Genomic DNA, 21,809 nt, shown 5'->3' with positions numbered 1-21,809 from the left:
GTGGGCGAAAGGCTTCGCCGAAGACATTGAGGTGGCGGAGACGCACCTCAAGGCGTCCAGGTGCCTTGTCTGCCCCTTTTTTAAATAAAAAAACAAAACCACCTAAACCCAAAAGACGCCATTTGGGTAAGGGTTTTTAGTTACAGATTCCACCCCACACCTTCGATCCCTTTACTAAACCCTTTCTTCACCTTCTTCTCCAGCGCACCAGAGGCCCAGAACACACAACCGCTGTCACCCTAGGCGATCGTCCTCTCCCAGTCACCACGCAGTGATCACCTCGCCGCCGTCGCCACAGAGCCGTCAACAAGACCATAAATCCCAAATTTTAAAGGATAGGGTTTTATTGTTTAGGCAGAATCATATAACTTGTAGGGCTGGGTTTTATTGTTTAGGCAGAATCGTGTAACTTGTAGAACTTGTGATTAAGTTTGATGTGATTAATGGTCGGTATCGTGCTAAGAAAAAGTTGTAATAGCATGCAGTTAGGCCCATTAAACTATTACTTTGTTTTTTTCTTTATTTGCAAACCTTTCGTGTGGAATTACTTTGTTTTTTTCTTTAATAGCGTGCAGTTAGGCCCACATAGAATTGCTTTAACTGCAAACTATTTTCTACTAAGATGGAGCCTAATGTGTTGTACTTTGTAAAAGAGTTTGATCGAATGTTTATTGTTTAGGCATTGAAGAATACGGTTTCTTCTAAGAAAGATTTTGCTTGGCAATGGACAAAAGATTTTTATCTTGTCACCAAGCACTTCTATTGTGTTTTTTGTAACCACAAATACACGGGTTCAATTTCTAGATTCAAACATCACTTGAGTGGTGTAAGTTTGGGAGGAATGATAAGTTGTAAAAAAGTCCCACCCAATGTGAATGAAGAATGCTTTGCTAATGTTATGGGAACTAAAGAAAAGAGGAAAGCTAGTAATGAGTTGTGTCTGGTGGTGAAAATGTCGACATGGGCACAACAAGGACACCATATGTAAGTAGTGGGAGTGAGAGTGTGAGTGTTGCACATTCACAACAAATCGGTTCTTTTTTACCACCTAGGTCAAGGGGACCACTTGATAGGTATGTTATATCGGAACCTTGTCAAACCACATTAAATACACCTTTCAAAAAAGAGGAAAAAAGACAAGCATCTCGAGCACTTGCGTGATGGTTCTACATTAGTGCCATAACATTCAATGCGGCAAACGATGAATATTATGTTAATGCAATGAAATTAGTATCCAATTTTGGTCTCGGCTTTGATGCTCCTACAAGCCATGAATATAGAACTTGGATGCTCAAAGAAGAAGTTGAGGATGTACAAAGTATGATGAAAGAACATCAAAAGGCTTGGAAGAGATATGGATGCACTATTATGTCAGATGGATGGTTGGATGGCAAAAGTAGGTGTTTAATCAACTTTCTTGTCAATAGCCCGCTAGGTACTTGGTTCTTGAAATCGGTTGATGCATCGGCCTCTATTAAGAATGGAGATTTGTTGTATGGCTATTTGGATGATGTTATTCAAGAAATTGGGGATGAGAATGTGGTTCAAGTTATATCCGACAATGCTTCGAACTGCAAGAATGTCAGGGCAAAGCTTATGAAGAGGAAATAGAAGGTGTGGTGGACTTCATGTGCGGTTCATTGCATTGATTTGATGCTAGAAGATATTTCTAAGATGACATGGTTTGATGACACACTCAAACGTGCTAGGTGTATTTCAAAGTATCTATATAGGCATCAATGGGTACTAGCTTTGATGAGAACGTACACCAATAATTCGAAAATTCTTCGTCCGGTGATCACTAGGTTTGCCACTTCTTTCCTTACACCACAAAGCTTACAAAAGCAAAAGGAAAATATTGTTGCTTTGTTTACCTCTCAAGAATGGTCGAAAAGTACCTATGCAAATTCTCGTGAAACAAAGTTGGCTAAGCATCATGGATAATGTTGATGCACAAAACCGAAGGTCTTGGAACAACGTAAATCCGACCGTGAATCTACATGAAATGTAAATAACACAAGATGTATCGTGGTTCACCCCAAGGTTTGGGCTACGTCCACACTGATTGTATTTCTCTGAGAGTATTTGTGAAGGAGAGAGAGTGAGAGCTTTGCTCTAGATAGGAGAGACCTTTCGTTTGTGAGGGTGAGGAGGCCCTTTTATAAAATAAGGGCTTCTTCCCTAATGACATATTTGCCCCTTCCTTTATTACATAATTACATTTAAGTCCCCCGAGTATTTATACGAGGTCTAAATACGAGGCCCTAAATATGGTATAAACAGTAGTCCCTCAAGTCTTTAGTCAAGAGAGTATTTTGGCTGGAGACTTGAAATTCAGTCTATGTGTGGGCCGAAGTAACTAGATATTGTCTTGAACTGATGCTCGATATGAGGAAGTGCTCAATCTGAAATGACGCTCAACTAGAAGTAGCACACGCTGTGAGGCTGCTCGGCTCGTGGCTTATGCTGCTTTGATTGGCTCGGCTTGCGGCGTTTGAAGGTGAGGAAGTCCCTTTTATAGAATAAGGGCTCACTTCTCAATACATGAATGATGGGCTAGAGTTGATGCTCTCTAATGATGGTGAGAGAGTCCCTTTTATAGAATAAGGGCTCGTTCCTCAATACATAAATGATGGGCTAGAGTTGATGCTCGCGGTGATGCGGTTGTTCAGTAGGCGGTGATTCTCTCTAATGGTGGTGAGGGAGTCCCTTTTATAGAATAAGGGCTCACTCATCAATACATAAGTGATGGGTTATGAGTGATGATCGCGGCGAGGCAGTTACTCAGCTGGCGGTGTTGCTCTCTAATGAAAGAGAGGGAGTCCCTTTTATAAAATAAGGGTTCCCTCCTTAGTACATGAATAATGGGTGCTCTCTAATGAAAGTGAGAGAGTCCCTTTTATAGAATAAGGGCTCGTTCAGCAATACATAAATGATGGGCCGGAGTCCCCCAAGTATTTTTTATGATGCCCAGTTGAGGCCCAATATATGGTACATAATGTAGTCCCCCAAGTCTTCGATCAATAAAGTATGTTGGCTGGAGACTTCAAATTGAATCTATGTATGGGCCAAAGTGGCGGTTGTTCAGAGGCGGTATTTGTATACCCTGCACTGAAGCTTTGTAGGTGAAGCTTTGCAAGTGAAGCTTTGAAGCTAGAGCTCTGTAGATGAAGCTTTCGAAGCTTGAGCTTTTGTAAATGAAGCTTTTGAAGCTAAAGCTCTGTAAATGAAGCTTTTGAAGCTAGAGCTTTTATAAATGAAGCTTTTGAAGCTAGAGTTCTGTAAATGAAGCTTTCGAAGCTGGAGCTTTTGTAAATGAAGATTTTGAAGCTAGAGCTCTGTAAATGAAGCTTTTGAAGCTAGAGCTCTGTAAATGAAGCTTTCGAAGCTGATTGACATGAGTGATGCTCATGAATGTTTATGTTGATTGACATGAGTGATGCTCATGGATGTTGTCATGAGTGATGCTCATGAATGTTAACATAAGTGATGCTCATAAATGTTGACATGAATGATGGTCATGAATGTTTATGTATGATTGTCATGAGTGATGCTCATGAATGTTTATGTATGAATGACATGAGTAATGCTCATGTATAATTTGGAGTACTGGGCGTACTTTTGATCACCTGGTTGGTGGTAATAGCGGTGGGTTGCCGAATAATTGTGGAGTACTGGGCGTACTTTTGATGACCTGGTTGGTGGTAATAGCGGCGGGTTGCCGAATAAATGTGGAGTACTGGGCGTACTTTTGATGACCTGGTTGGTGCTATTTTAGGCTTATGGGCCTTCGCCTTCCACAACATGCCAGCCCATTTATTTTGGGCTTTTTTTTTTACCCTCTGATGGGGTTTATACAAATTACCCTCTTATGGGGTTTATATAGATGTCTCCGAAAGATAAGAAAAATAAATTACATCATTACAAAAACAATAAAAGCAAATCACATCATTCTAGTGGGATGTTTATTCCTTGCTTTTGCATGAGTGTTTATTCCCTGCATTTTTTTTTGTTTCCCATGTGCTCCCATCGCTCATTCTCTGATTTTTCTGTCGGCAGGGTCCCCTTCACCACCTTGGGTCCCGTCTCCACCTACTCCAGAATCCAAGAGTGACAAAGTGTCGAGAAGTTACACGTTATGCTGTCATTTGTTTTTTTCTTTTCTGCTTTTTCTTTCCTTTTTGCTTTCCTTTCTGTCTGAACACCAGCTGGTGTATTCCAGCTGGAAAACCCCATCAGAGTGTTTTTCTTTCTGCTTTTCTGCTTTTGCTTTCGGCTGATTGTTTTTTGCAATCAAACACGTTATCGCAGCAACTACAGAGCGGAGGAGCATGGAGAAAATGCCATTTCTGTCGGAAACGGCAATAGTATTCACGGGTGAAAGAGATTAAACCTTATGCCAGAAATGAAGAAGATCAACATCGCGTTGGTTGACAGCTTTTGAAGATGGCCTCAAGGAGTTCTCACCCAGAAAAGTATAATTGTCATTTGCAGGATTTGTCCCCATGTACAAAAGAGGTTGTTCTTGCTGAGCCCTACATCGCCGTATTGCATAACATGAGAACCAAATCCAGGATTATCATTAGCTGTCCTCGTTTTAACCAGTTCATATTGCTAGTGCAAAGTTTCTGAACTCAAGTTGTGTATGTCACTGACCTCAAGCTCAAGTTTCTGACCTCAAGCTCTCTTCTGCATTCTATGCAGTGGTTGTAAAGATATTCAAACCTTCCGGAAGAAGACCATCGAAGATACTTCCAGATTCACAAGCTTCCAGATAAAATACTAAGCTTTTATAAGCTCTGACAGCATGCTTCTTCTTCAGGACTTCTATCAGATTGTTAGCATAAATACATGGCGACGGTGGTGCTGCCTCCGGAGCGAGCGACGTGGTGACAGCGACCGAGGCTAGAGTTCCAACGACGCCAATTGCCAGCTTTGGACTCGAACCTCAGAAAAACGAATCGAGCCATCGACGACGAGCCTGAGAACCGGTGGAAGTGGTCTCATATAGAGCAACCTAAAGAAGACCGTAGGTGGAGGGGGCTGATGTGTCAGCCGTGCTGCCGTGGGTGGTGGAAAGGGATCGGGAGAAGAAGGGGAGTAAGGCGAGAGTGAAAACCCTTCTCATGGTGGAGCGGCTGAAAGCAGGAAGCTGATCGATTTGCTGTCTGAGAATACTCCAGAGAATAGGAGAAAGAAAGGGTTTAACTAGGTTTGTGATGCAACTGTGTGGGAGAGAAAGACTAAAGCTTTTTATTTTCTTCTAAGTATCGAAGAGAGAGAGAGAGAGAGAGAGAGAGAGAGAGAAAGAGAGAGAGAAAGAAAGAAAGAAAGAAAGAAAGAAAGAAAGAGAGGGGTTTCTGGAAAAAATCCAAAAGTGAGGTTTTGGGCTCTTAGGTTTTGCAGATTCACGGTGGACAGTGATGAGGTCTCACGGTGGTGAGATGAAAAAATGAAAGAGAACCGACATGACTTTTCATGTCGATTCCCACAGACGGCGCAAAATGTTGATGCACAAAACCGGAGGCCTTGGAACAATGTAAATCCGACCGTGAATCTGCATGAAATGTAAATAACACAATATGTATCGTGGTTCACCCCAAGGTTTGGGCTACGTCCACACTGATTGTATTTCTCTGAGAGTATTTGTGAGGGAGAGAGAGTGAAAGCTTTGCTCTAGATAGGAGAGACTTTTCGTTTGTGAGGGTGAGGAGGCCCTTTTATAGAATAAGGGCTCATCCCCTAATTACATATTTTCCCATTCCTTTATTACATAATTACATTTAAGTCTCCCGAGTATTTATACGAGGTCTAAATACGAGGCCCTAAATATGGTATAAACAGATTACATGATCGTGAGTTTTGTGGTCGAGTTTCCTTTTGCATTAAGGGTGTTCTTCCTCTTGTTTGTGCTTTGAGAGAGGTTGATTCAGAGGAGAGACCCCCATGGGTTTTATATATGAGTTGATGGATGCTGCAAAAGAGAAAATTGCAAGCAATCTTAACAAAGTGGAGAAAAAATATATGCCTATTTGGAGAAAGATAGATCGTAGATGGGACGATCTACTTCATCAACCACTACATGCGGCGGGCTATTACTTAAACCCACAATTTCAGTATGAGGATAATTTCTCAGATACTGATGAAGTGCGAAATGGGTTGTTTGCTTGCATGAATATGATATTTGGGAAAAGGAAAGAACGTGAAGAGTCCGAATATGATATTTGGGAAAGGGAAAGAACGTGAAGAGTCCGATGTTCAATTGGATTTATATAATGATAGGCGTGGTCCATTTGAGGATTCTATGGCTATGCAAACTAGGAAAAAGCGAACACCAAGTAAGATTTAATTAATCAATTGTTAATATAATTTTATCATTAACCCTTAAATTACTTATCTTACTAATATTGTTTTTTTAGTGGTTTGGTGGGAGCGTTTTGGGCATAAAACACCTGAGTTAACGAAGTTTGCTATCCGAGTTCTAAGCCATACTTGTAGTGCGTCGGGATGTGAGAGGAATTGGAGCACATTTTCAATAGTAAGTAAATATATTATTAGTATCTTAAGTGTCATTTTTGCTTAAGATGATTAGACTTGAATAATAGAATTTATTTGTAGATTCATACAAAAAGATGGAATAGGCTTGAACACAAAAGGCTTTACAACAGAGAAGTAAGAAAAGGAGAGAAGTATGATCCTATTGTTGTGGAAGAAATTGCCTCTGATGATGAATGGATAATAGAGATAGAAGATCCCAGTATTCCCGAAGATCCTACATGGCTTGAGGATAAGTTATTGTATAATGTTGAGGCTGTAAGGAATGTGCCACCCCCGATTTATGAAGGTGGCCCATACATTCGAGAGCCTAGAGAGTCTTCTCCTCCTCCTCCTTGAGGTCTTATTACATACAAAAGAAAACGGGATAATGAAGAATCCTCAAGTTGAAGACGGGGTAATGAAGAGGATTCTTCAACTTGAGGATGATGCTGCCTTTTATTTAGATGAATGATTGATATCTTTGTTTGTATTTTGATTTATATGAAGAGAATTTGGATGAATGATTGTTTTCTTTGTTTTTATTACCTTTTGAATGATGAATTTGGATGATATTACCTTTGAATGATGAGTTTAGATGATGATATTATCTTTTGAATGACTATGAATTTGAATGAAAAATTGAGAATTGATGTTTATTTTACATAGTATTATTTTTATACAATTATATGTATAATATATATATATTCAAAACTAGGCTGGGCTTCGCCTCAGATGCCTCGCCCACACCTCACGCTTTTAATACATTGGTTCATACTGAGATCTCCCCAATCAATCACATGTGATGGATTTGGTTCGTACTTCTGAAGCATGGAAACATGATAAACATTATGTATGTGTGAAAGTTGAGGAGTCAGTGCTAACTATATGCTACTTCACCTATTCTTTCCAGAATTTCAAATGGTCCAATAAACCTTGGTGATAATTTTCCAAACTTTCCAAGCCTTTTAATTCCACTTCAAGGTGACACTTTTAGAAACACAATATCAGCCACATCAAATTTCAATGGTTTCATCCTTCGATCTACATAGTTCTTCTGTCAACTTTGAGTCGTTAGGATCTACTGTTTGATAACCATAATCATTTTAGTTTTTTCTTGTACTAGATTAGGTCCTAATAACATAGTTTCTCCTACTTCTATCAAACATAGGGGTGGTCGACAAGGTCATCCATACAAAGCTTCATATGGTGCCATTTGTATGCTCGACTGATAACTATTATTATAAGCAAACTATGCAAGTGACAGATGATCTTTCCAACTTCCTCAAAAATTCATAATGCAGGCTCTCAACATGTCTTCCAAGATTTAAAGGTCCGTTCTGATTGTCCATCTGTTTGAGGATGAAAAGCACTATTGAAATTAAGTTCCGTACCTATGCTTTTTGTAAACTCCCCCAAAATTTTGAAGTAATATGGGATCTCTATCAGACAAAATCGAAAAATCGAAATAAGAATTTCATGCAATTTTCCCCAACATAAAGATTTCCAAGTATTTCGGTAGTTTGGGGTTTTGATTGGTAAGAAATGTGGTGACTTGGTTAGACGATCCACAATAACCCACACTGCGTCTTGTTGTTTTGGGGATTTTAGCAAACCAATAACAAAATAAATGACATGATCCCATTTCCATTTTGTCACTGGTAATGATCGTATTGAACCTAAGGGTTTATGATGTTCAACTTTCACTTGTTGACAAGTGTGACATTTTGCCGCAAAATCTACTACATCTCTCTTCATACCACTCCACCAAAATTGACGCTGAAGATCTTTATACATCTTGGTTCCTCCAAGATGGATCATATAAAATAAATAATGTCATTCCTGAAGAGCAACATTCCTTAAATTGGAACTTTCCAGTTCATATAGTCTATTTAAGTACCTTAGCCCACCATCTGCATGAAGTTTCCATTCTTCAAGTATATCCCCAGATGAAATCTTTGTTTGAAAAGATTGAGATACAAAATCACTTTATTATGCGTCAATGATTCTCTTAATCAAAGTGGGGTGGTGACTACATTACACAAATATGCACAACCTTCTTGCGTTTTCACATGCAACTCAAAATCATAAAGAGATTCCACCATCTTTGACTTTTGGTGAAACAAATTAGTTGCAAGTTATTGGGGTTTTCTACTTAAGGCATTCACTACTGCATTGGCCTTTTTTTGGATGATAATGTAAACCAAAATCATAATCCTCAAGATACTTCATCCAACGTCGTTACCTTAGATTCAACTCTTTATGAGTAAATAAGTACTTCAAACTTTTATGATCAGAAAAGAGTTCAATTTGCTCCTCATACAAATAATGTCTCCACATCTTCAATGCAGAACAATAGCCGCTAGTTCTAAATCACGTGTTGGATAATTTCTTTCATGTGACTTTAGTTGACGTAAGCATAAGCAACAACTCTTCCATATTGCATTAAAACACATCCTAGTCCATGTAATGATGCATCAAAGAAAACTGTGTAATAGGCAGCTCTTTCTGGTTTGGTTAACAACGGAGCAGTTGTTAATTGAATTTTAATTTCTTGGAATGATTCTTCACATTCATCAGTCCAAATAAATTTAACTCTCTTCTGTGTTAACTTGGTCATGGGAATGACTATTCAAGAGAAATCCTTAATAAATCTTCTATAATAGCCACCAAATACTCCATCGTGTTAGAGTCGAGCACATCGATTACCATCTTGATGTCTTCCTCCTGCGCTAACGAAGAACAAGCCGAGTTGATGAGTCACTTTTATACTACATATTTTATCCTAATCTTAGTATTAATTTATTGGTTATTTGGTGAGATTTTGATACTTTAGATTATATTTTCAATGTAGGACATTTGACTTCCTCTTGAGTAAAATATAATCAAATGGTGGAATTTTAAAGTGATTTCAATTGTAAGATATTCGTGAGTCTTTTAAAATGATTGTACCAAAATTCTAGATTTTTTTACCAAACCGTTTGACAGTGGGGAAGAAAAGAAAGTCCAGCGCGCAGCTTTCCCTGTTTCTAGACGTTTTTGATATTTTGAAGGTCAAGAAGGCATATTTTGAGGAAGATTCCTTTTGACGATTTGTTAGGGACGTCTCAAGCTTAAAAAAAAAAAAAAAAAAAAAAACTTTTTGGGACCAAATCAGAGTTGATTTGGTTGGTCATACGTATGATTTTATGAGAAGTTCGAATTTCAGTTCAAATAGGAAACCTTTTATTTGCTAGTTATCTTATTTTATTTTGTTTCGTAGTTTTATTCTAAGACCTTTCCTAGGTAGGGTTTTATTTTGTTGTAGTGTAAATAAGGCTTTTTAGCCGAATGGAGGCACTATTTGAAGAATTTTAGACTTTTTACTTACAAGGTATCTTTTATCCATGTTCTTAATAATATTTTGTTTTATGGTCGTTCGTAACTAATTTCCGTTTTCTAGGGCAATGCCTTGAGCCTTAGCATGAATATGTAGTCTTTATTTAATTGCTTATGATGTTATGCATGCATACTTTGAATTATTAATCATTGTGTTTAAACTATCTCTATATTTTAATGCTTAGCTACCATTAAAATGTTTAGATAAGTAATCGGATGCAATTCGGTCGGAATGCCACTGGAGGGTTGAGTATTGCTTCTTGTGATTGATAGCTGTAATTTCACTTATGGCGAATGCCACATCTTAAGGGTTGCATGGTTTTTCAAAGGGTTTTCACAAAGCGTAATGAGTCATGCATGCTTATATTTGATCTAAATGTCACAAACTGATTGCATGTTTGATATACATTCTAGCTTGAATGCCACAAGTAGAATATACATTAGGAAAACCAAACCTTTAAAGTTGCATGAGTAATTCATAAGTAATTACCAAATCTACATATGATTGTTAAGGGAACGGAAAAACCCTAATGCTTTTCCAAATTTATTTCTCAAAACCTTTTCTTTTTTATCTGATTTCTTCTTAATTGGTTACAAGTTGTTTTTCCTAGATTACTTTTATTAAATTCATTTTATTATATTTAAATTAAAAAAACAACCCTTTCCAATCTTTGTTTTTAAATAATTAACTAAGATTTTGATTTTGCATAAATTGTTTTAAATAATTCATGTGGAAATGACCTTACTTAAGCTGTTTATACTACAATTACCTTATTCTCTTGCAAGTATTTTAAGTGTTTTTATCCCTACTTTTGCAGGTGGTAAAAATCCTATCATTGACCATAATTGCCCAAACAAGCTTCCCTTACTTTGCGCACCAAAAACCCAACATTTGGCTGACACGGTTGAGATGTGGAGCCAACGAAACTAAATTGAGGCATACCTAGAAAATTATTTTGCAAAGCAATAATTTTCTTTGGTAGATTTATGAAATTGGGTTGAATTATCATAGAATTAGAATTACTAACTGAATTGGAATTTGAGGATTCCTGATACATAATTGAGGTTTGCATCTGCTTAGAACATTACAAAATATTAACAATGGAGAGCACATCAACCTCATCTCCTCGAGTTTGTTGCAGATAGAGATGCAGATGATTGATTAAGTTGGAGTTGCAGTCGGCCTGAATCGACTCGGCAATGGAATCATTCTTGGATTTGCGACTTGGCTACAAATATGAAGTACTAAGTCGATTCAACGATTCAATGGCTATTGGGGGTTTTAAACTTGAGATCGTTGGTGAACACAAGGATGAAGACAATGCATGAGGAGACGTTACAGCGATGAAGACGATGTTAGAGAAAACAAGACGACGCCCGACACAAGAGAGAGATGAGAGAAAGAGAAAGAGAGAGACAGTGGACGAGATGACGAAGGCTAGGACGTTCCGATGCAGCGATGCTATCAAGACAGCTATAACATATCAGCATGGCCGGTCCAAACATTTTGGAGGCTCTAGGCAAAAATATAAATGAGCTCACAAACCTACAATTACGCACAAGAAAATTTACGTTTTTTATGGGATTTTTCCTCCTTTTCTACTAGGTATTTGAATACGCATTTTTCATTGTTGGACAATAAGTTAGCCATGTATAAAAAATAAAGTTACATCTTGGCCAATTTGCCATAAAGAAAAGAAGATTGTCATATGGTAAAAAAGTACTAGTCTCTCTATTAGTTTGTGTGAGAGGCTATTTTCTTATATCATCCTTACGCACTTCTAATTAAAATTAAGTGATAAATAAAATTACATTCTTCATCCTTAATATTAAAGTGTATAGAATAAGAGAATAAGTAAACAAAGATTATTTTGGGTCTCCAATACAGATGAGTAACTTTTTCTTTCCCCTTCACACAAAAGGGAAAAGCAAATATCTAATAGGTGAATATTTGCGGAATGTTTATTTTTTTTTCCTGCTTCTTATTTTTCCGTTGCTTCTTCTCCTTCTTCCTCTGCCTCTGTTAATTGTGGTGTTTCAGGTTTTAAATCACTTAGGAGTAATCCATTAGGAGAAATCCTAAACTCGTTCGAGCAATTTGATGTCTAAATTGTCTAAGCACGGGGACCATGCAATTTTCTAAGCAAAAGCCTTGTAGATTTGGTAGAAAAGAAATTTCTAATTTTTTTCAGCTGCCTGAAAGTGATCTTAGTTTCTGAATAATCTTTCTCTTGCCAAATTAAATTAGTAAAGACACACATACATTAATTTGTTGAAGGTTAAACTTAAATTGGAATGAAAGTAATAAACCCTACAATCTACTCATAGCTAGTAATTATAAGAAATTAACAACCAAACAAAAATTAGTTAAAAAATTGCATAGAAAAAGTCACTCTGATTTCGTTATTAGTAAACAACAAAATCAGCACCATAATTCTTGATGATTCAACCAAATGTTTTTAATTTATACACTTATGGAAACATATATGAATACACTACCCTAATAATTTTGTGCCCCATATTTTTTTAGGCTTGGGACGGTCGCCCAATTGGCATTGGGCCAAGGCCGGCCATGCATATCAATTCATGCAGTACACTACTACAAAATTATCTATAACTGGCGGTTCAAAAACCGACAAAAAACGTATATTACTGTCGGATTTTAAGCAAAATTCGACAGAAAATCGATGCAGTGGCGGATATAATAAGCGACAGAATTGCCAGCGTCAAGAAATGAATTTTCAGACAGAAAATACTCTAAACAGACAAAACTTGTGTCGGATAAAACCGACAGAGAATATATTAATAATAAATAAATAAGAGCATTTCTATCGGCTACAACCGACAGAAAATACTAAAACCGTTAGAACTTGTGTCGAATATAACCAACAGAGAATCTATTAATAAGATTAAATAAAAGCATTATGTCGGATGAAACCGACAGAAAATATATTAATAATAAAAAAAATATAAACAACTTTCTGCATCACAAGAACCCTTCGAAGAACATTGGAGAGGGAGAGAGACGACAGATTCGGAACAACCCATATTCCAAAAGCCATGGATTTCTTCTGTAGTCTGGACAACCCTGTTTCAAAAGCCATCTACCAATAAGTGAAACTTCACACTCGAACTTTTTTTTTCCGCCATTTGTGTAATAATTTCAAGCTTCATTTTCCATATCAACACATAGTTTTGCATTCAATTCATAGCTAGAGAGAGAGATAGAAATTGCTCAACAAATTTGTAAGATTATTAGAACTGAAATTCCCAAATCAGCAGCACTCACAAGTCTCGTAGCAGCAACAACAGCAGATCTAGAACCTGCTCAACAAATTTGTAAGAAATTGCCCTGCAAAACACAAATTCCCAAATCAGATACCTCACAACCGAAACCAAAGATTCCGACTTTACAAAAATTGCTCAACAAATTTGTAAGATTATTAGAACAAAACCCAGATGATTCATCTCGAGATATAGAATGCACAAGATTGAGCTTGAGTTTGGGGAATGAGGCCTTATACCTTTTCTTGCAGATCTAGAATCTCAATTTTTCCGCTTGTATCAGGCGGATTTGAAATTCTGCAGTCGCTCTATTCTTGTTCTTGACCATTCCACTGATTGTTGAACCTGCATTGAAAGCACACATGCACAAGGGTTTCGTCTATTTTCTAATAAAAAACGAAACTGGAAACGGAGATGTCTAAGAAAATGAGGTTGTTTACCTTTGTGCATGTGTATCGGTTTAGATCCGTTTGTGGGTTGCTTGACTCTCTGATCTCTGAGCATATTTCTGCTCAAACACATCGCGGACGATATTGTGGGCTTGCATCGGTGATGGTTGAGCTGGGTTTTGGATTTAAGAACCGCAGGTACAAAGAGTACTTTCTCTTGGTTTCAAGACATGTTCGACGAACCGAGAGGCCGAGATTTGCAGAAATGGGGGTGTGGTTTGTTTTGGTTTTGGGTTGCAGGGCGAGAAGATTAGAGATGAGGGATGACATATGAGGCTGAAGATTATAGAGAGAAATGAAGAGAGAGGAGGAGAGCTCTCATGACTTTCGGCTCGAGGCTAGAGAGAAAAGGGGATAAAAGCTCAACGGCAGAAATGGGAAATGAAGGAAGGGGGAAGGGAGAAGGCATTTATTTTGGAATCTTTTCATTAATGTCGGTTAAAACCGACAGAAACATTTTTTTTTAAAATTAAAACCGACAGAAACATTACAAAATGGAGGCAAAAATCCCACCAAAATTTCGTCTCGAAATTTTAAATTCCCTTCCAAAATTTTAAATTATGTATTTAAAGTAAATACGTTTTTTAAAATTAAATAAATAATTGTTTGGTTTAATAGATAATAACCCATGTAAAATATGCGATAAAGAAACAAAAAGATAATTGTACAATGAAAATGTCATCACACAAACTAAATTGTTTGTTTAATGGAAGTATAATATTAACTCTAAGTGTTTGTTTAATCTACCGTTTTGACGCGGTATGCATTGTACAAAACTTTTTTCAACGATCCAACCGTCAAACTTATTTTTACACACTTCGAGATTGCGTACGTAAAAAATCGTAAAAAACAGACATTCAGAGATTACGTAACGAAACCAAAGTTTTCGACGGTTATAAATGAAAAATCACAATTTAACAGTTATTTTAGCTTCGATTTTAATGATTTTTTACAGCTACACTCCTCGACCCTGTAAGAATGCAATGAATAAATTTGATCTTCAATTTAAAATATTTACACTAGTGGATACCTCAAAATCTTATTTTATACTTAATGGAAGTATAACATTAACTCTTAAGTGTTTATTTAATATACCGTTTAGATGCGATACACATTCTACGAAACATTTTTCAATGATCTAATCGTCAAACTTGTTTGTACACACTCTAAGATCGCATATGTAAAAAATCACAAAAAACAAACATTTAGATATTAGGTAACAGAACAAAAAATTTCGACGGTTATAAACGAAAAATCACAATTTAACGGTTATTTTAGCTCCGATTTTGATGATTTTTTATAGCTACACTCCTCGACCCTATAAGAATGCAATGAATAAATTTGATCTTCAATTTAAAATATTTACACTAGTGGATACCACAAAATCTTATTTTATACTTAATAGAAGTATAACATTAACTCTTTAAGTGTTTATTTAATTTACCGTTTTGATGTGATACACATTCTACAAAACTTTTTTCAATGATCTAACTGTCAAACTTGTTTGTACATGCTCCAAGATCGCATACCTAAAAAATGACAAAAAACAAACATTCAGAGATTAGGTAACAGAACAAAAGTTTTCAACAGTTATAAACGAAAAATCACAATTTAACGGTTATTTTAGCTCCGATTTTGATGATTTTTTACAGCTACACTCCTCGACCCTATAAGAATGCATTGAAAGAATTCGATCTTCAATTTAAAATATTTACACTAGTGGATAATTTTTTATACTTAATGAAAGTATAACATTAACTCTTAAGTGTTTGTTAAATCTATCAATTTGATAGGATATGCATTCTACGAAACTAGTTTCAACGATCCAACCGTCAAATATGTTTGTATATACTCCGAGATAGCATGTGTAAAAAATCACAAAAAAAAAAACATTCGGATATTAGGTAACGGGACCGTGAGTGAAAAAGAAAATATTACAAAAAAGTGCTTTTGGGTTTTTGTTGTTATATAACTCGTTTGATATTTAGATGAATATTGTATGGATTTACTTGCTCAATCACATAGCAGATTTAAACGGATAACTTACATGTTTTCTTGCATAAACTTGTATGTATTGTATTTATCGAAATTCTTGCATAGAAAATCATTTTACAAGCATCAAGAATCTGAGAAATTACTTTCATAATATTCTTTGGATTTCAATTAGATGATGTGTAATTTTGTGAGTATCTGATTAATGGGATCTTGTAATTTTGTAAGATAAAGATTGAAGATGAAGAGAAAACGAGTAAAATGAAGATGAGGAAGAAAACGAAATCTAAAAGAACAACAAATTGAAAAGCGCTTGGTGTAATGACACACCCCATCCCGAAGGAGGGCATGCTGGCCGTCACGTGAGAGTGACGTAACCATTTGCACAGTACGGAAGCTTTAAGATACAATTTATAAGTTGATACACCCGAAGGTGAGTCCTAATTTTTGTCCAATCTGTCAGAACACCGTCGAATTCCTCGTAGTCACCACACCTTTGTGATTCTTGAACCTGGAGGGGCGCAAAACCAAAATTGAGTGGGTCAGTAAAACAATTCTTTTCCAAATCCAAACATTTCTCAAAACGTTGTAACCCCTCTCCGTAAAACCTGTATACTTTCCCAGAAATGTAAAATATAAATATACATATATATTCTCAAAACTTCATTTTTACTATTTCAACATTTTTCTTTATCAAACATGCCATGCCATGTCTAATTCAACAGTTAAATATGGATGCATCAACAATAATCATATCAGGTGCAAGAAAGTAATCAACCGGAGGCCCTCTAATAGCCCTGTACGGTTGAACCTAGAGCTCAAAATCTATCACTATCACTCTACCGGAGTCACCTCTGTGACCCGTCCGGCCTTCTGCACACAAGTTACGCTCTAGTGCTTTCTCATCAATCATCTGTGCACATAATCTAAGGTCACCCACCAGTCGGAATCTCACTAACACTCTCGCGACTGGCCTGTCGTACCCACTCCGCGTGGACTGTACGACTAGCATCTACTTGGATCCAAGGCGAGCGTGCGATGCGGTGAATACTATAAGCACTAAACCATGGTGCAGGATTTGAGCTCAATATATATCAACATCATCATAACAGTAATTAAATACTCACCTGATACTCATCTGTGCGTCCGCCGCACCATTCATTCATATGCATCATATCTCAATTCATACTTTTCATATCATTTCATGCATGGCAATTCGATTCACATTTCTATATACTTTTCATATACTTTTATGCATGGCATTTCAACTAATATATCTCATATACTTTTATACATTTTCATTAAAAGCATAATTTCATGCATTTTCAATTTCTGGGAAACGGCAAGTATATATGTATACGGAAAACAAAACTGCCCACTCACCTGGAGTTCGCCCTACAACTCCCTAGCACAATACGCCAAGGCGTCATGACGATCGGCGCCTAAAACAATAATTAATTCCAACCTCAGAATTCATAGTGATAGAATATATAACTTATATAAAATACGTCACTACGTAGTTCGATCCGGAAGATCTGCCACTCAGATTTTAAATCCATAACTTCCAGAGGTCCACAATATACCTCTAGGACAACTTCCTAAAATTTCATTACCATCCAACGGTCGGATCTCCGTCAATTTCCAAAACTAAGTGACGGTTAACATTTTATTTTATGAACTTACAATTCCAATTCCGGAAGATCCGTAACTCGGATTCCCAATCCGTAAGTTCCAATAATCCTCAAATATTACGTATTACAACGTATCAAAGTTTGGTAACGATCCAACGGTCGGATCGTCAATTCACATTTTCACCAAAACTATAAAACGTTATTCGAACACCTAACCAACAATCCTTAATAACTTTCTCATACGGTGCTCAAATTGGGTATATGAATATACCACGGTGATCTACTCGACGTCACGGACGTCGACATATTTTTAAAATAATTTTATTTAATTTTTTTTTTTTTAACTGTAGCACCTTCTTCTTCCTTGGGTCGCCGGACTGGTTTTTCCGGCGGCCGTTTTCCGGGCAGTTTTTCAAATTGTCATAACTTTGTCATTTCTCAACGAAATCAAGTGATTCAAAAACGAAAGTTGTAGCCCTTGAAGAGACAAAGAAAATGGTACCTTGCACAACACCTAGTTCGCCGTGGTTTGGCCGGAAACTGCCTCGAAAGCCTCGGAGGTCGCCGGAAACTGGGTATTTTTCAAATGAGTATAACTTCTTCAATACTCAACGAAATTGAGTGAAACAAAAAGGAAAGTTGTAGTACTTGACGAGACGAAGAGATTGATACCTACCTCGACTCCTAACTCGCCGGGGATTCGCCGGAAAATGCCTCGAAAGCTCCGGCCAAACTTTGAACTTGTCGATCTCCGAGTTCTTACGTCCAAAAACTTCCAACGAAGCACTCCGAGCTTCCTTGGAACCTTACTAAGCTCACTGTGAGCTTGGATTGTCCTAAAACAAAGTCAATTCGAAGATCATGAACAGTGCACTTTCACAGGGAGTTTAGAATCTAGGTTTTCCGAAGTAAAACTTACCTGAAATTGGTGTCTACGTGATCGTGGAGTCTCCAGGAGTTCGATGGTGGTCTTAACTCCGTCGTTGGTATAGATTTAGGGTGGTTTTGGAGCTCGTCTGTGTGAGTTCGAAGGAGAGGGAGAGAGACAGAGAATGAGAGATTGTGAGGGAGGAGAGAGAGAGACAGGGTACGGGAAATAGGGAGGGATTTGAGGTGTGTGGTCCTACCTAACCCCAAATCATAAAATTCCATCTCCAAATAACTTAGAAACATATATTTCACCAATATATGATTCACATATCTTAATCACGTTTAAGGGAAATTCCGTCAATTTACAATCACGAGTGTAAAACTTTGGGACGGGCTGTGACAATCTACCCACCTTATAGAATTTCGTCCCCGAAATTCCAGCAACCAACTAAATCAACCATACTCCAACAATAGCTTCGGGTAAATCTCTCTCATCCGATTCTCTTCTCCCACGTAATTTCTTCCACCGAATAATTTCTTCACACAACTTTTACCACTTACACTGTTTTAATTCTTAGGACTTCCTTTCTCCAATCCAAAATCGTCCTTAGTTCCTTATCAATCAAATCCAGTTTAATTCTCAATAGTTGCACCAGAATCTCATGTGACGAATCTACCACCTAGTGACAACGTATCGAACCCAAAATACATTAAGTACCTTAGCCAACTCTGAAGACATCACCACTTGTATGCAACTTTATTGATTCCTTTAGTGATCAAAAATGGTCTGATGTGTCTAAATCTTATCTTGTCTCCTTTCCAATTCTCGCCATTTCTGCTCGTGGTGAATTTTCCAAAATATCGAATCATGAAACACATCATGTACTTACAACAACTCTGGAAGCCATTTAAATCTGTATTCAACTTCACCAACCCTTCGATGATCACATAAAATTCGGTTCACCTAGGATTTAACTCGCCTTCCTATCCAGACCGAATCACACTTTTCCAAGGTGAAAACTTCGAAAATATAAAACCATCTGTCTTATACACTTGATTAGTGGCATATCCATCTGTTGATCTCTTTTGCCATTCCTGATTACTTCAGGTTAACTTAATCACCTGAATACTTTAAGGAGACTCATCCATAGTCTCAGGGTCTACTAAAACTCTTTCTCGATCGAATCTTTCTCTACCCAGAAACATTCCATTCACAAGTCATCAAAAACCGACTCACGTGACACATTTCATGGTCCTTATGGCGTTACTTCGGAAACTGCACAACCAACATACTTAAGAAACTTAGCAGTTCCGTAATCCAATTCTCTTTTCCATAAAACAAATAAGTAGTGTTGCACTGTCTGGGAAAGGTTGTTACTCAACACTGGAGTAAATGTACTAACTTGTTACTTAACAAGTATAACTTCTTCTCGATCTTCCATTCTTAATTTTTCTTCCGTTGGTTTTCAATCCACAAAATGATACTCTTGGCAAACGTGCCAGATATTAATCTTACTGTAGTCTTCTCACCAAGTGCTTCAGCTAGAACAAATTTTACGATCACCCTGATCGTACAATCATGTTCATTAAGCAATACAATTCACTTTCGCTGCCTCATATCAAAATCCTTCCAAGTAATGGATATTGAAGACTTTTTGGATTCGTAAAAAAAAATCTTGCATTCCCACTAAAATATAATGTCTCCATAACTTCACAGCAAGAATGGTAATCGTGACTTCCAAATCACCAGTAGGGTAATTCATCTTATGAGATTCCATTTATCGTGAAACGTATGCAATCACCCTAACATTTGCATCAACATGCCTCCAATACCATTCAAGAAACATCACTAAAAATTTATGATTACCACTATTCTCTGGGAATACCAAAATACGTGCATGAGTGAGGAAATACTTCAGTTATTGAATCCTTTGCTCACAATTTCCTTCCCACTCATACATAATCTCTTTTCTCAACAGTCTCATCAATGACAAATCAATGACTAAAAAAAATCTTTCACAACCATCCAAGATAGCCTGGTAAGCTAAGAAATTCCAAATCTCAATTACGACTCGTGGTTGTTCCAAATTCTCAATTTCTGCTATCTTTTAAGGATTCACTTGAATACCTTAAGAGTATATAACAAATCTCAGAATACCACCTGATTCATCCAACATTCGCATTTGCTAAACTTTGCATACAATCGACATTCTTCCAATCTTTGCTTCACCAACTTAATATGTTTACATGCTCTGCTCTGGCTCAGAATGTACCAGAATATCGTCAATGACAAATGATAACAATTTATCATGACATTCGTGGAATACTTCATCCATAAACTCCTAAAACAACGTGAGTTTTCTTATAGCATCACCAAAGCTCATAAAAGATCATAACAAATCCAGAAAACCATCTTATGATCAATGTCGCTCAAAATCTTCAATTGGTAATAACCAGACCTCAATCAATCTTTGAAATTACACAAACATCTCTGAGCTTATCAACTAAACATCAGTACACTATCATGGATAACGGTTCTCGATCGTTACCAATTCCATTGTCTATAATCAATGAACAATCTCTAAGTCCATTTTCTTTCTCACCAACAAACTGGTGCTCCTTAAAAGTGTTGTACTAGGTTGAATGAAATTTTTTATCAACCAATTCTTTCAACTGAATTTCCAATTCACTTAACTCATCATGAACCAATCTCTATCATAAGATTTATACCTGGCAACAATTCAATAGTGAACCTCATATCTCTGCCTGAAGGCAATCCAGGTATACTTTCAAGGAAGACATCAAAAAAAGTCTAACCCCTTTTTCATTTTTCACACTTCTCCGAGCAACATCCTTTAGTACCACATGAGCTAAGTATTTTTGACAGCCTTTCGAAAACAATCTATTTGCTCTCACAGCATTAATAACGGCCTGACTCAATCCATTTTGCATACTTACAAAAGTAATCTCTGGTCATCCAGATCGATGGAAAGTACTGGTTTCCCGTAACATTCCGTCTTATCACAATTATAACCAACCAATCTAATGGAACAGAATTAACTGATACAATATATATTTTATTATACTAACATAAAATAATCTACCGGTTTGCTTGCTTAACGAATCCACGAATGAGTTATTAATATTACGGTCTGCAGCCCGCAATACTGATAAATCATCGTTGTCTCGATAAGTAGGCAACCACTCTCAAAGATATAACATTACTATTTTGTCACTCAATGCAAAATACATACACTCATCTCAACTACATTTATTTACTACTCTCAAGGTAATAACATACATAATAAGAAATATATCAGCCGAAGTCAACTAGAATGACCCGTACGGCTGATTCAACAATTATCTCAATAATACGTCGGCCGGATCCACTCCGCGTGGTCGGTACGGCCGAGCCTATAACTCACCAATTTCTCATGTGTCAGTCGAATCCACTTCTCATGGTCTGTACAGCTGAACATATAACTCATCAAATCTCTCTATACTCACGGTCAATCCGACCAAACTACTAAGTCCATAACTCTGCTGAATCGACACTATGATATCATGGAAAATTGTTGAGTACAACTGATTCTATGGACGATTCACAATTCTGTGTCCCCTCTGTTCACATAAACACATTCATTAATTTCACACTTCCCAAAGTGTTAAT

General features: G+C 37.0%; 1 long non-coding RNA gene across 1 annotated transcript; it reads right to left on the bottom strand.

The window, feature by feature from the left end:
* Positions 1-15,906: 15,906 nt before the first annotated feature.
* On the bottom strand, positions 15,907-18,588 carry LOC139189302 (uncharacterized). Its single transcript, XR_011573074.1, has 5 exons — positions 18,189-18,588; positions 17,946-18,105; positions 17,772-17,840; positions 17,022-17,080; positions 15,907-16,149 (listed from the first exon to the last, which is right to left on the bottom strand). It is a non-coding gene; the product is annotated as an uncharacterized lncRNA (long non-coding RNA).
* Positions 18,589-21,809: the final 3,221 nt, after the last annotated feature.

Source organism: Malus domestica, chromosome 11 (genome assembly GCF_042453785.1).
Source record: "Malus domestica chromosome 11, GDT2T_hap1".
NCBI lineage: Eukaryota > Viridiplantae > Streptophyta > Magnoliopsida > Rosales > Rosaceae > Malus > Malus domestica.
Note: the sequence above shows the minus strand (reverse complement) of the source record. Positions and strands in the feature narration are given on the sequence as shown.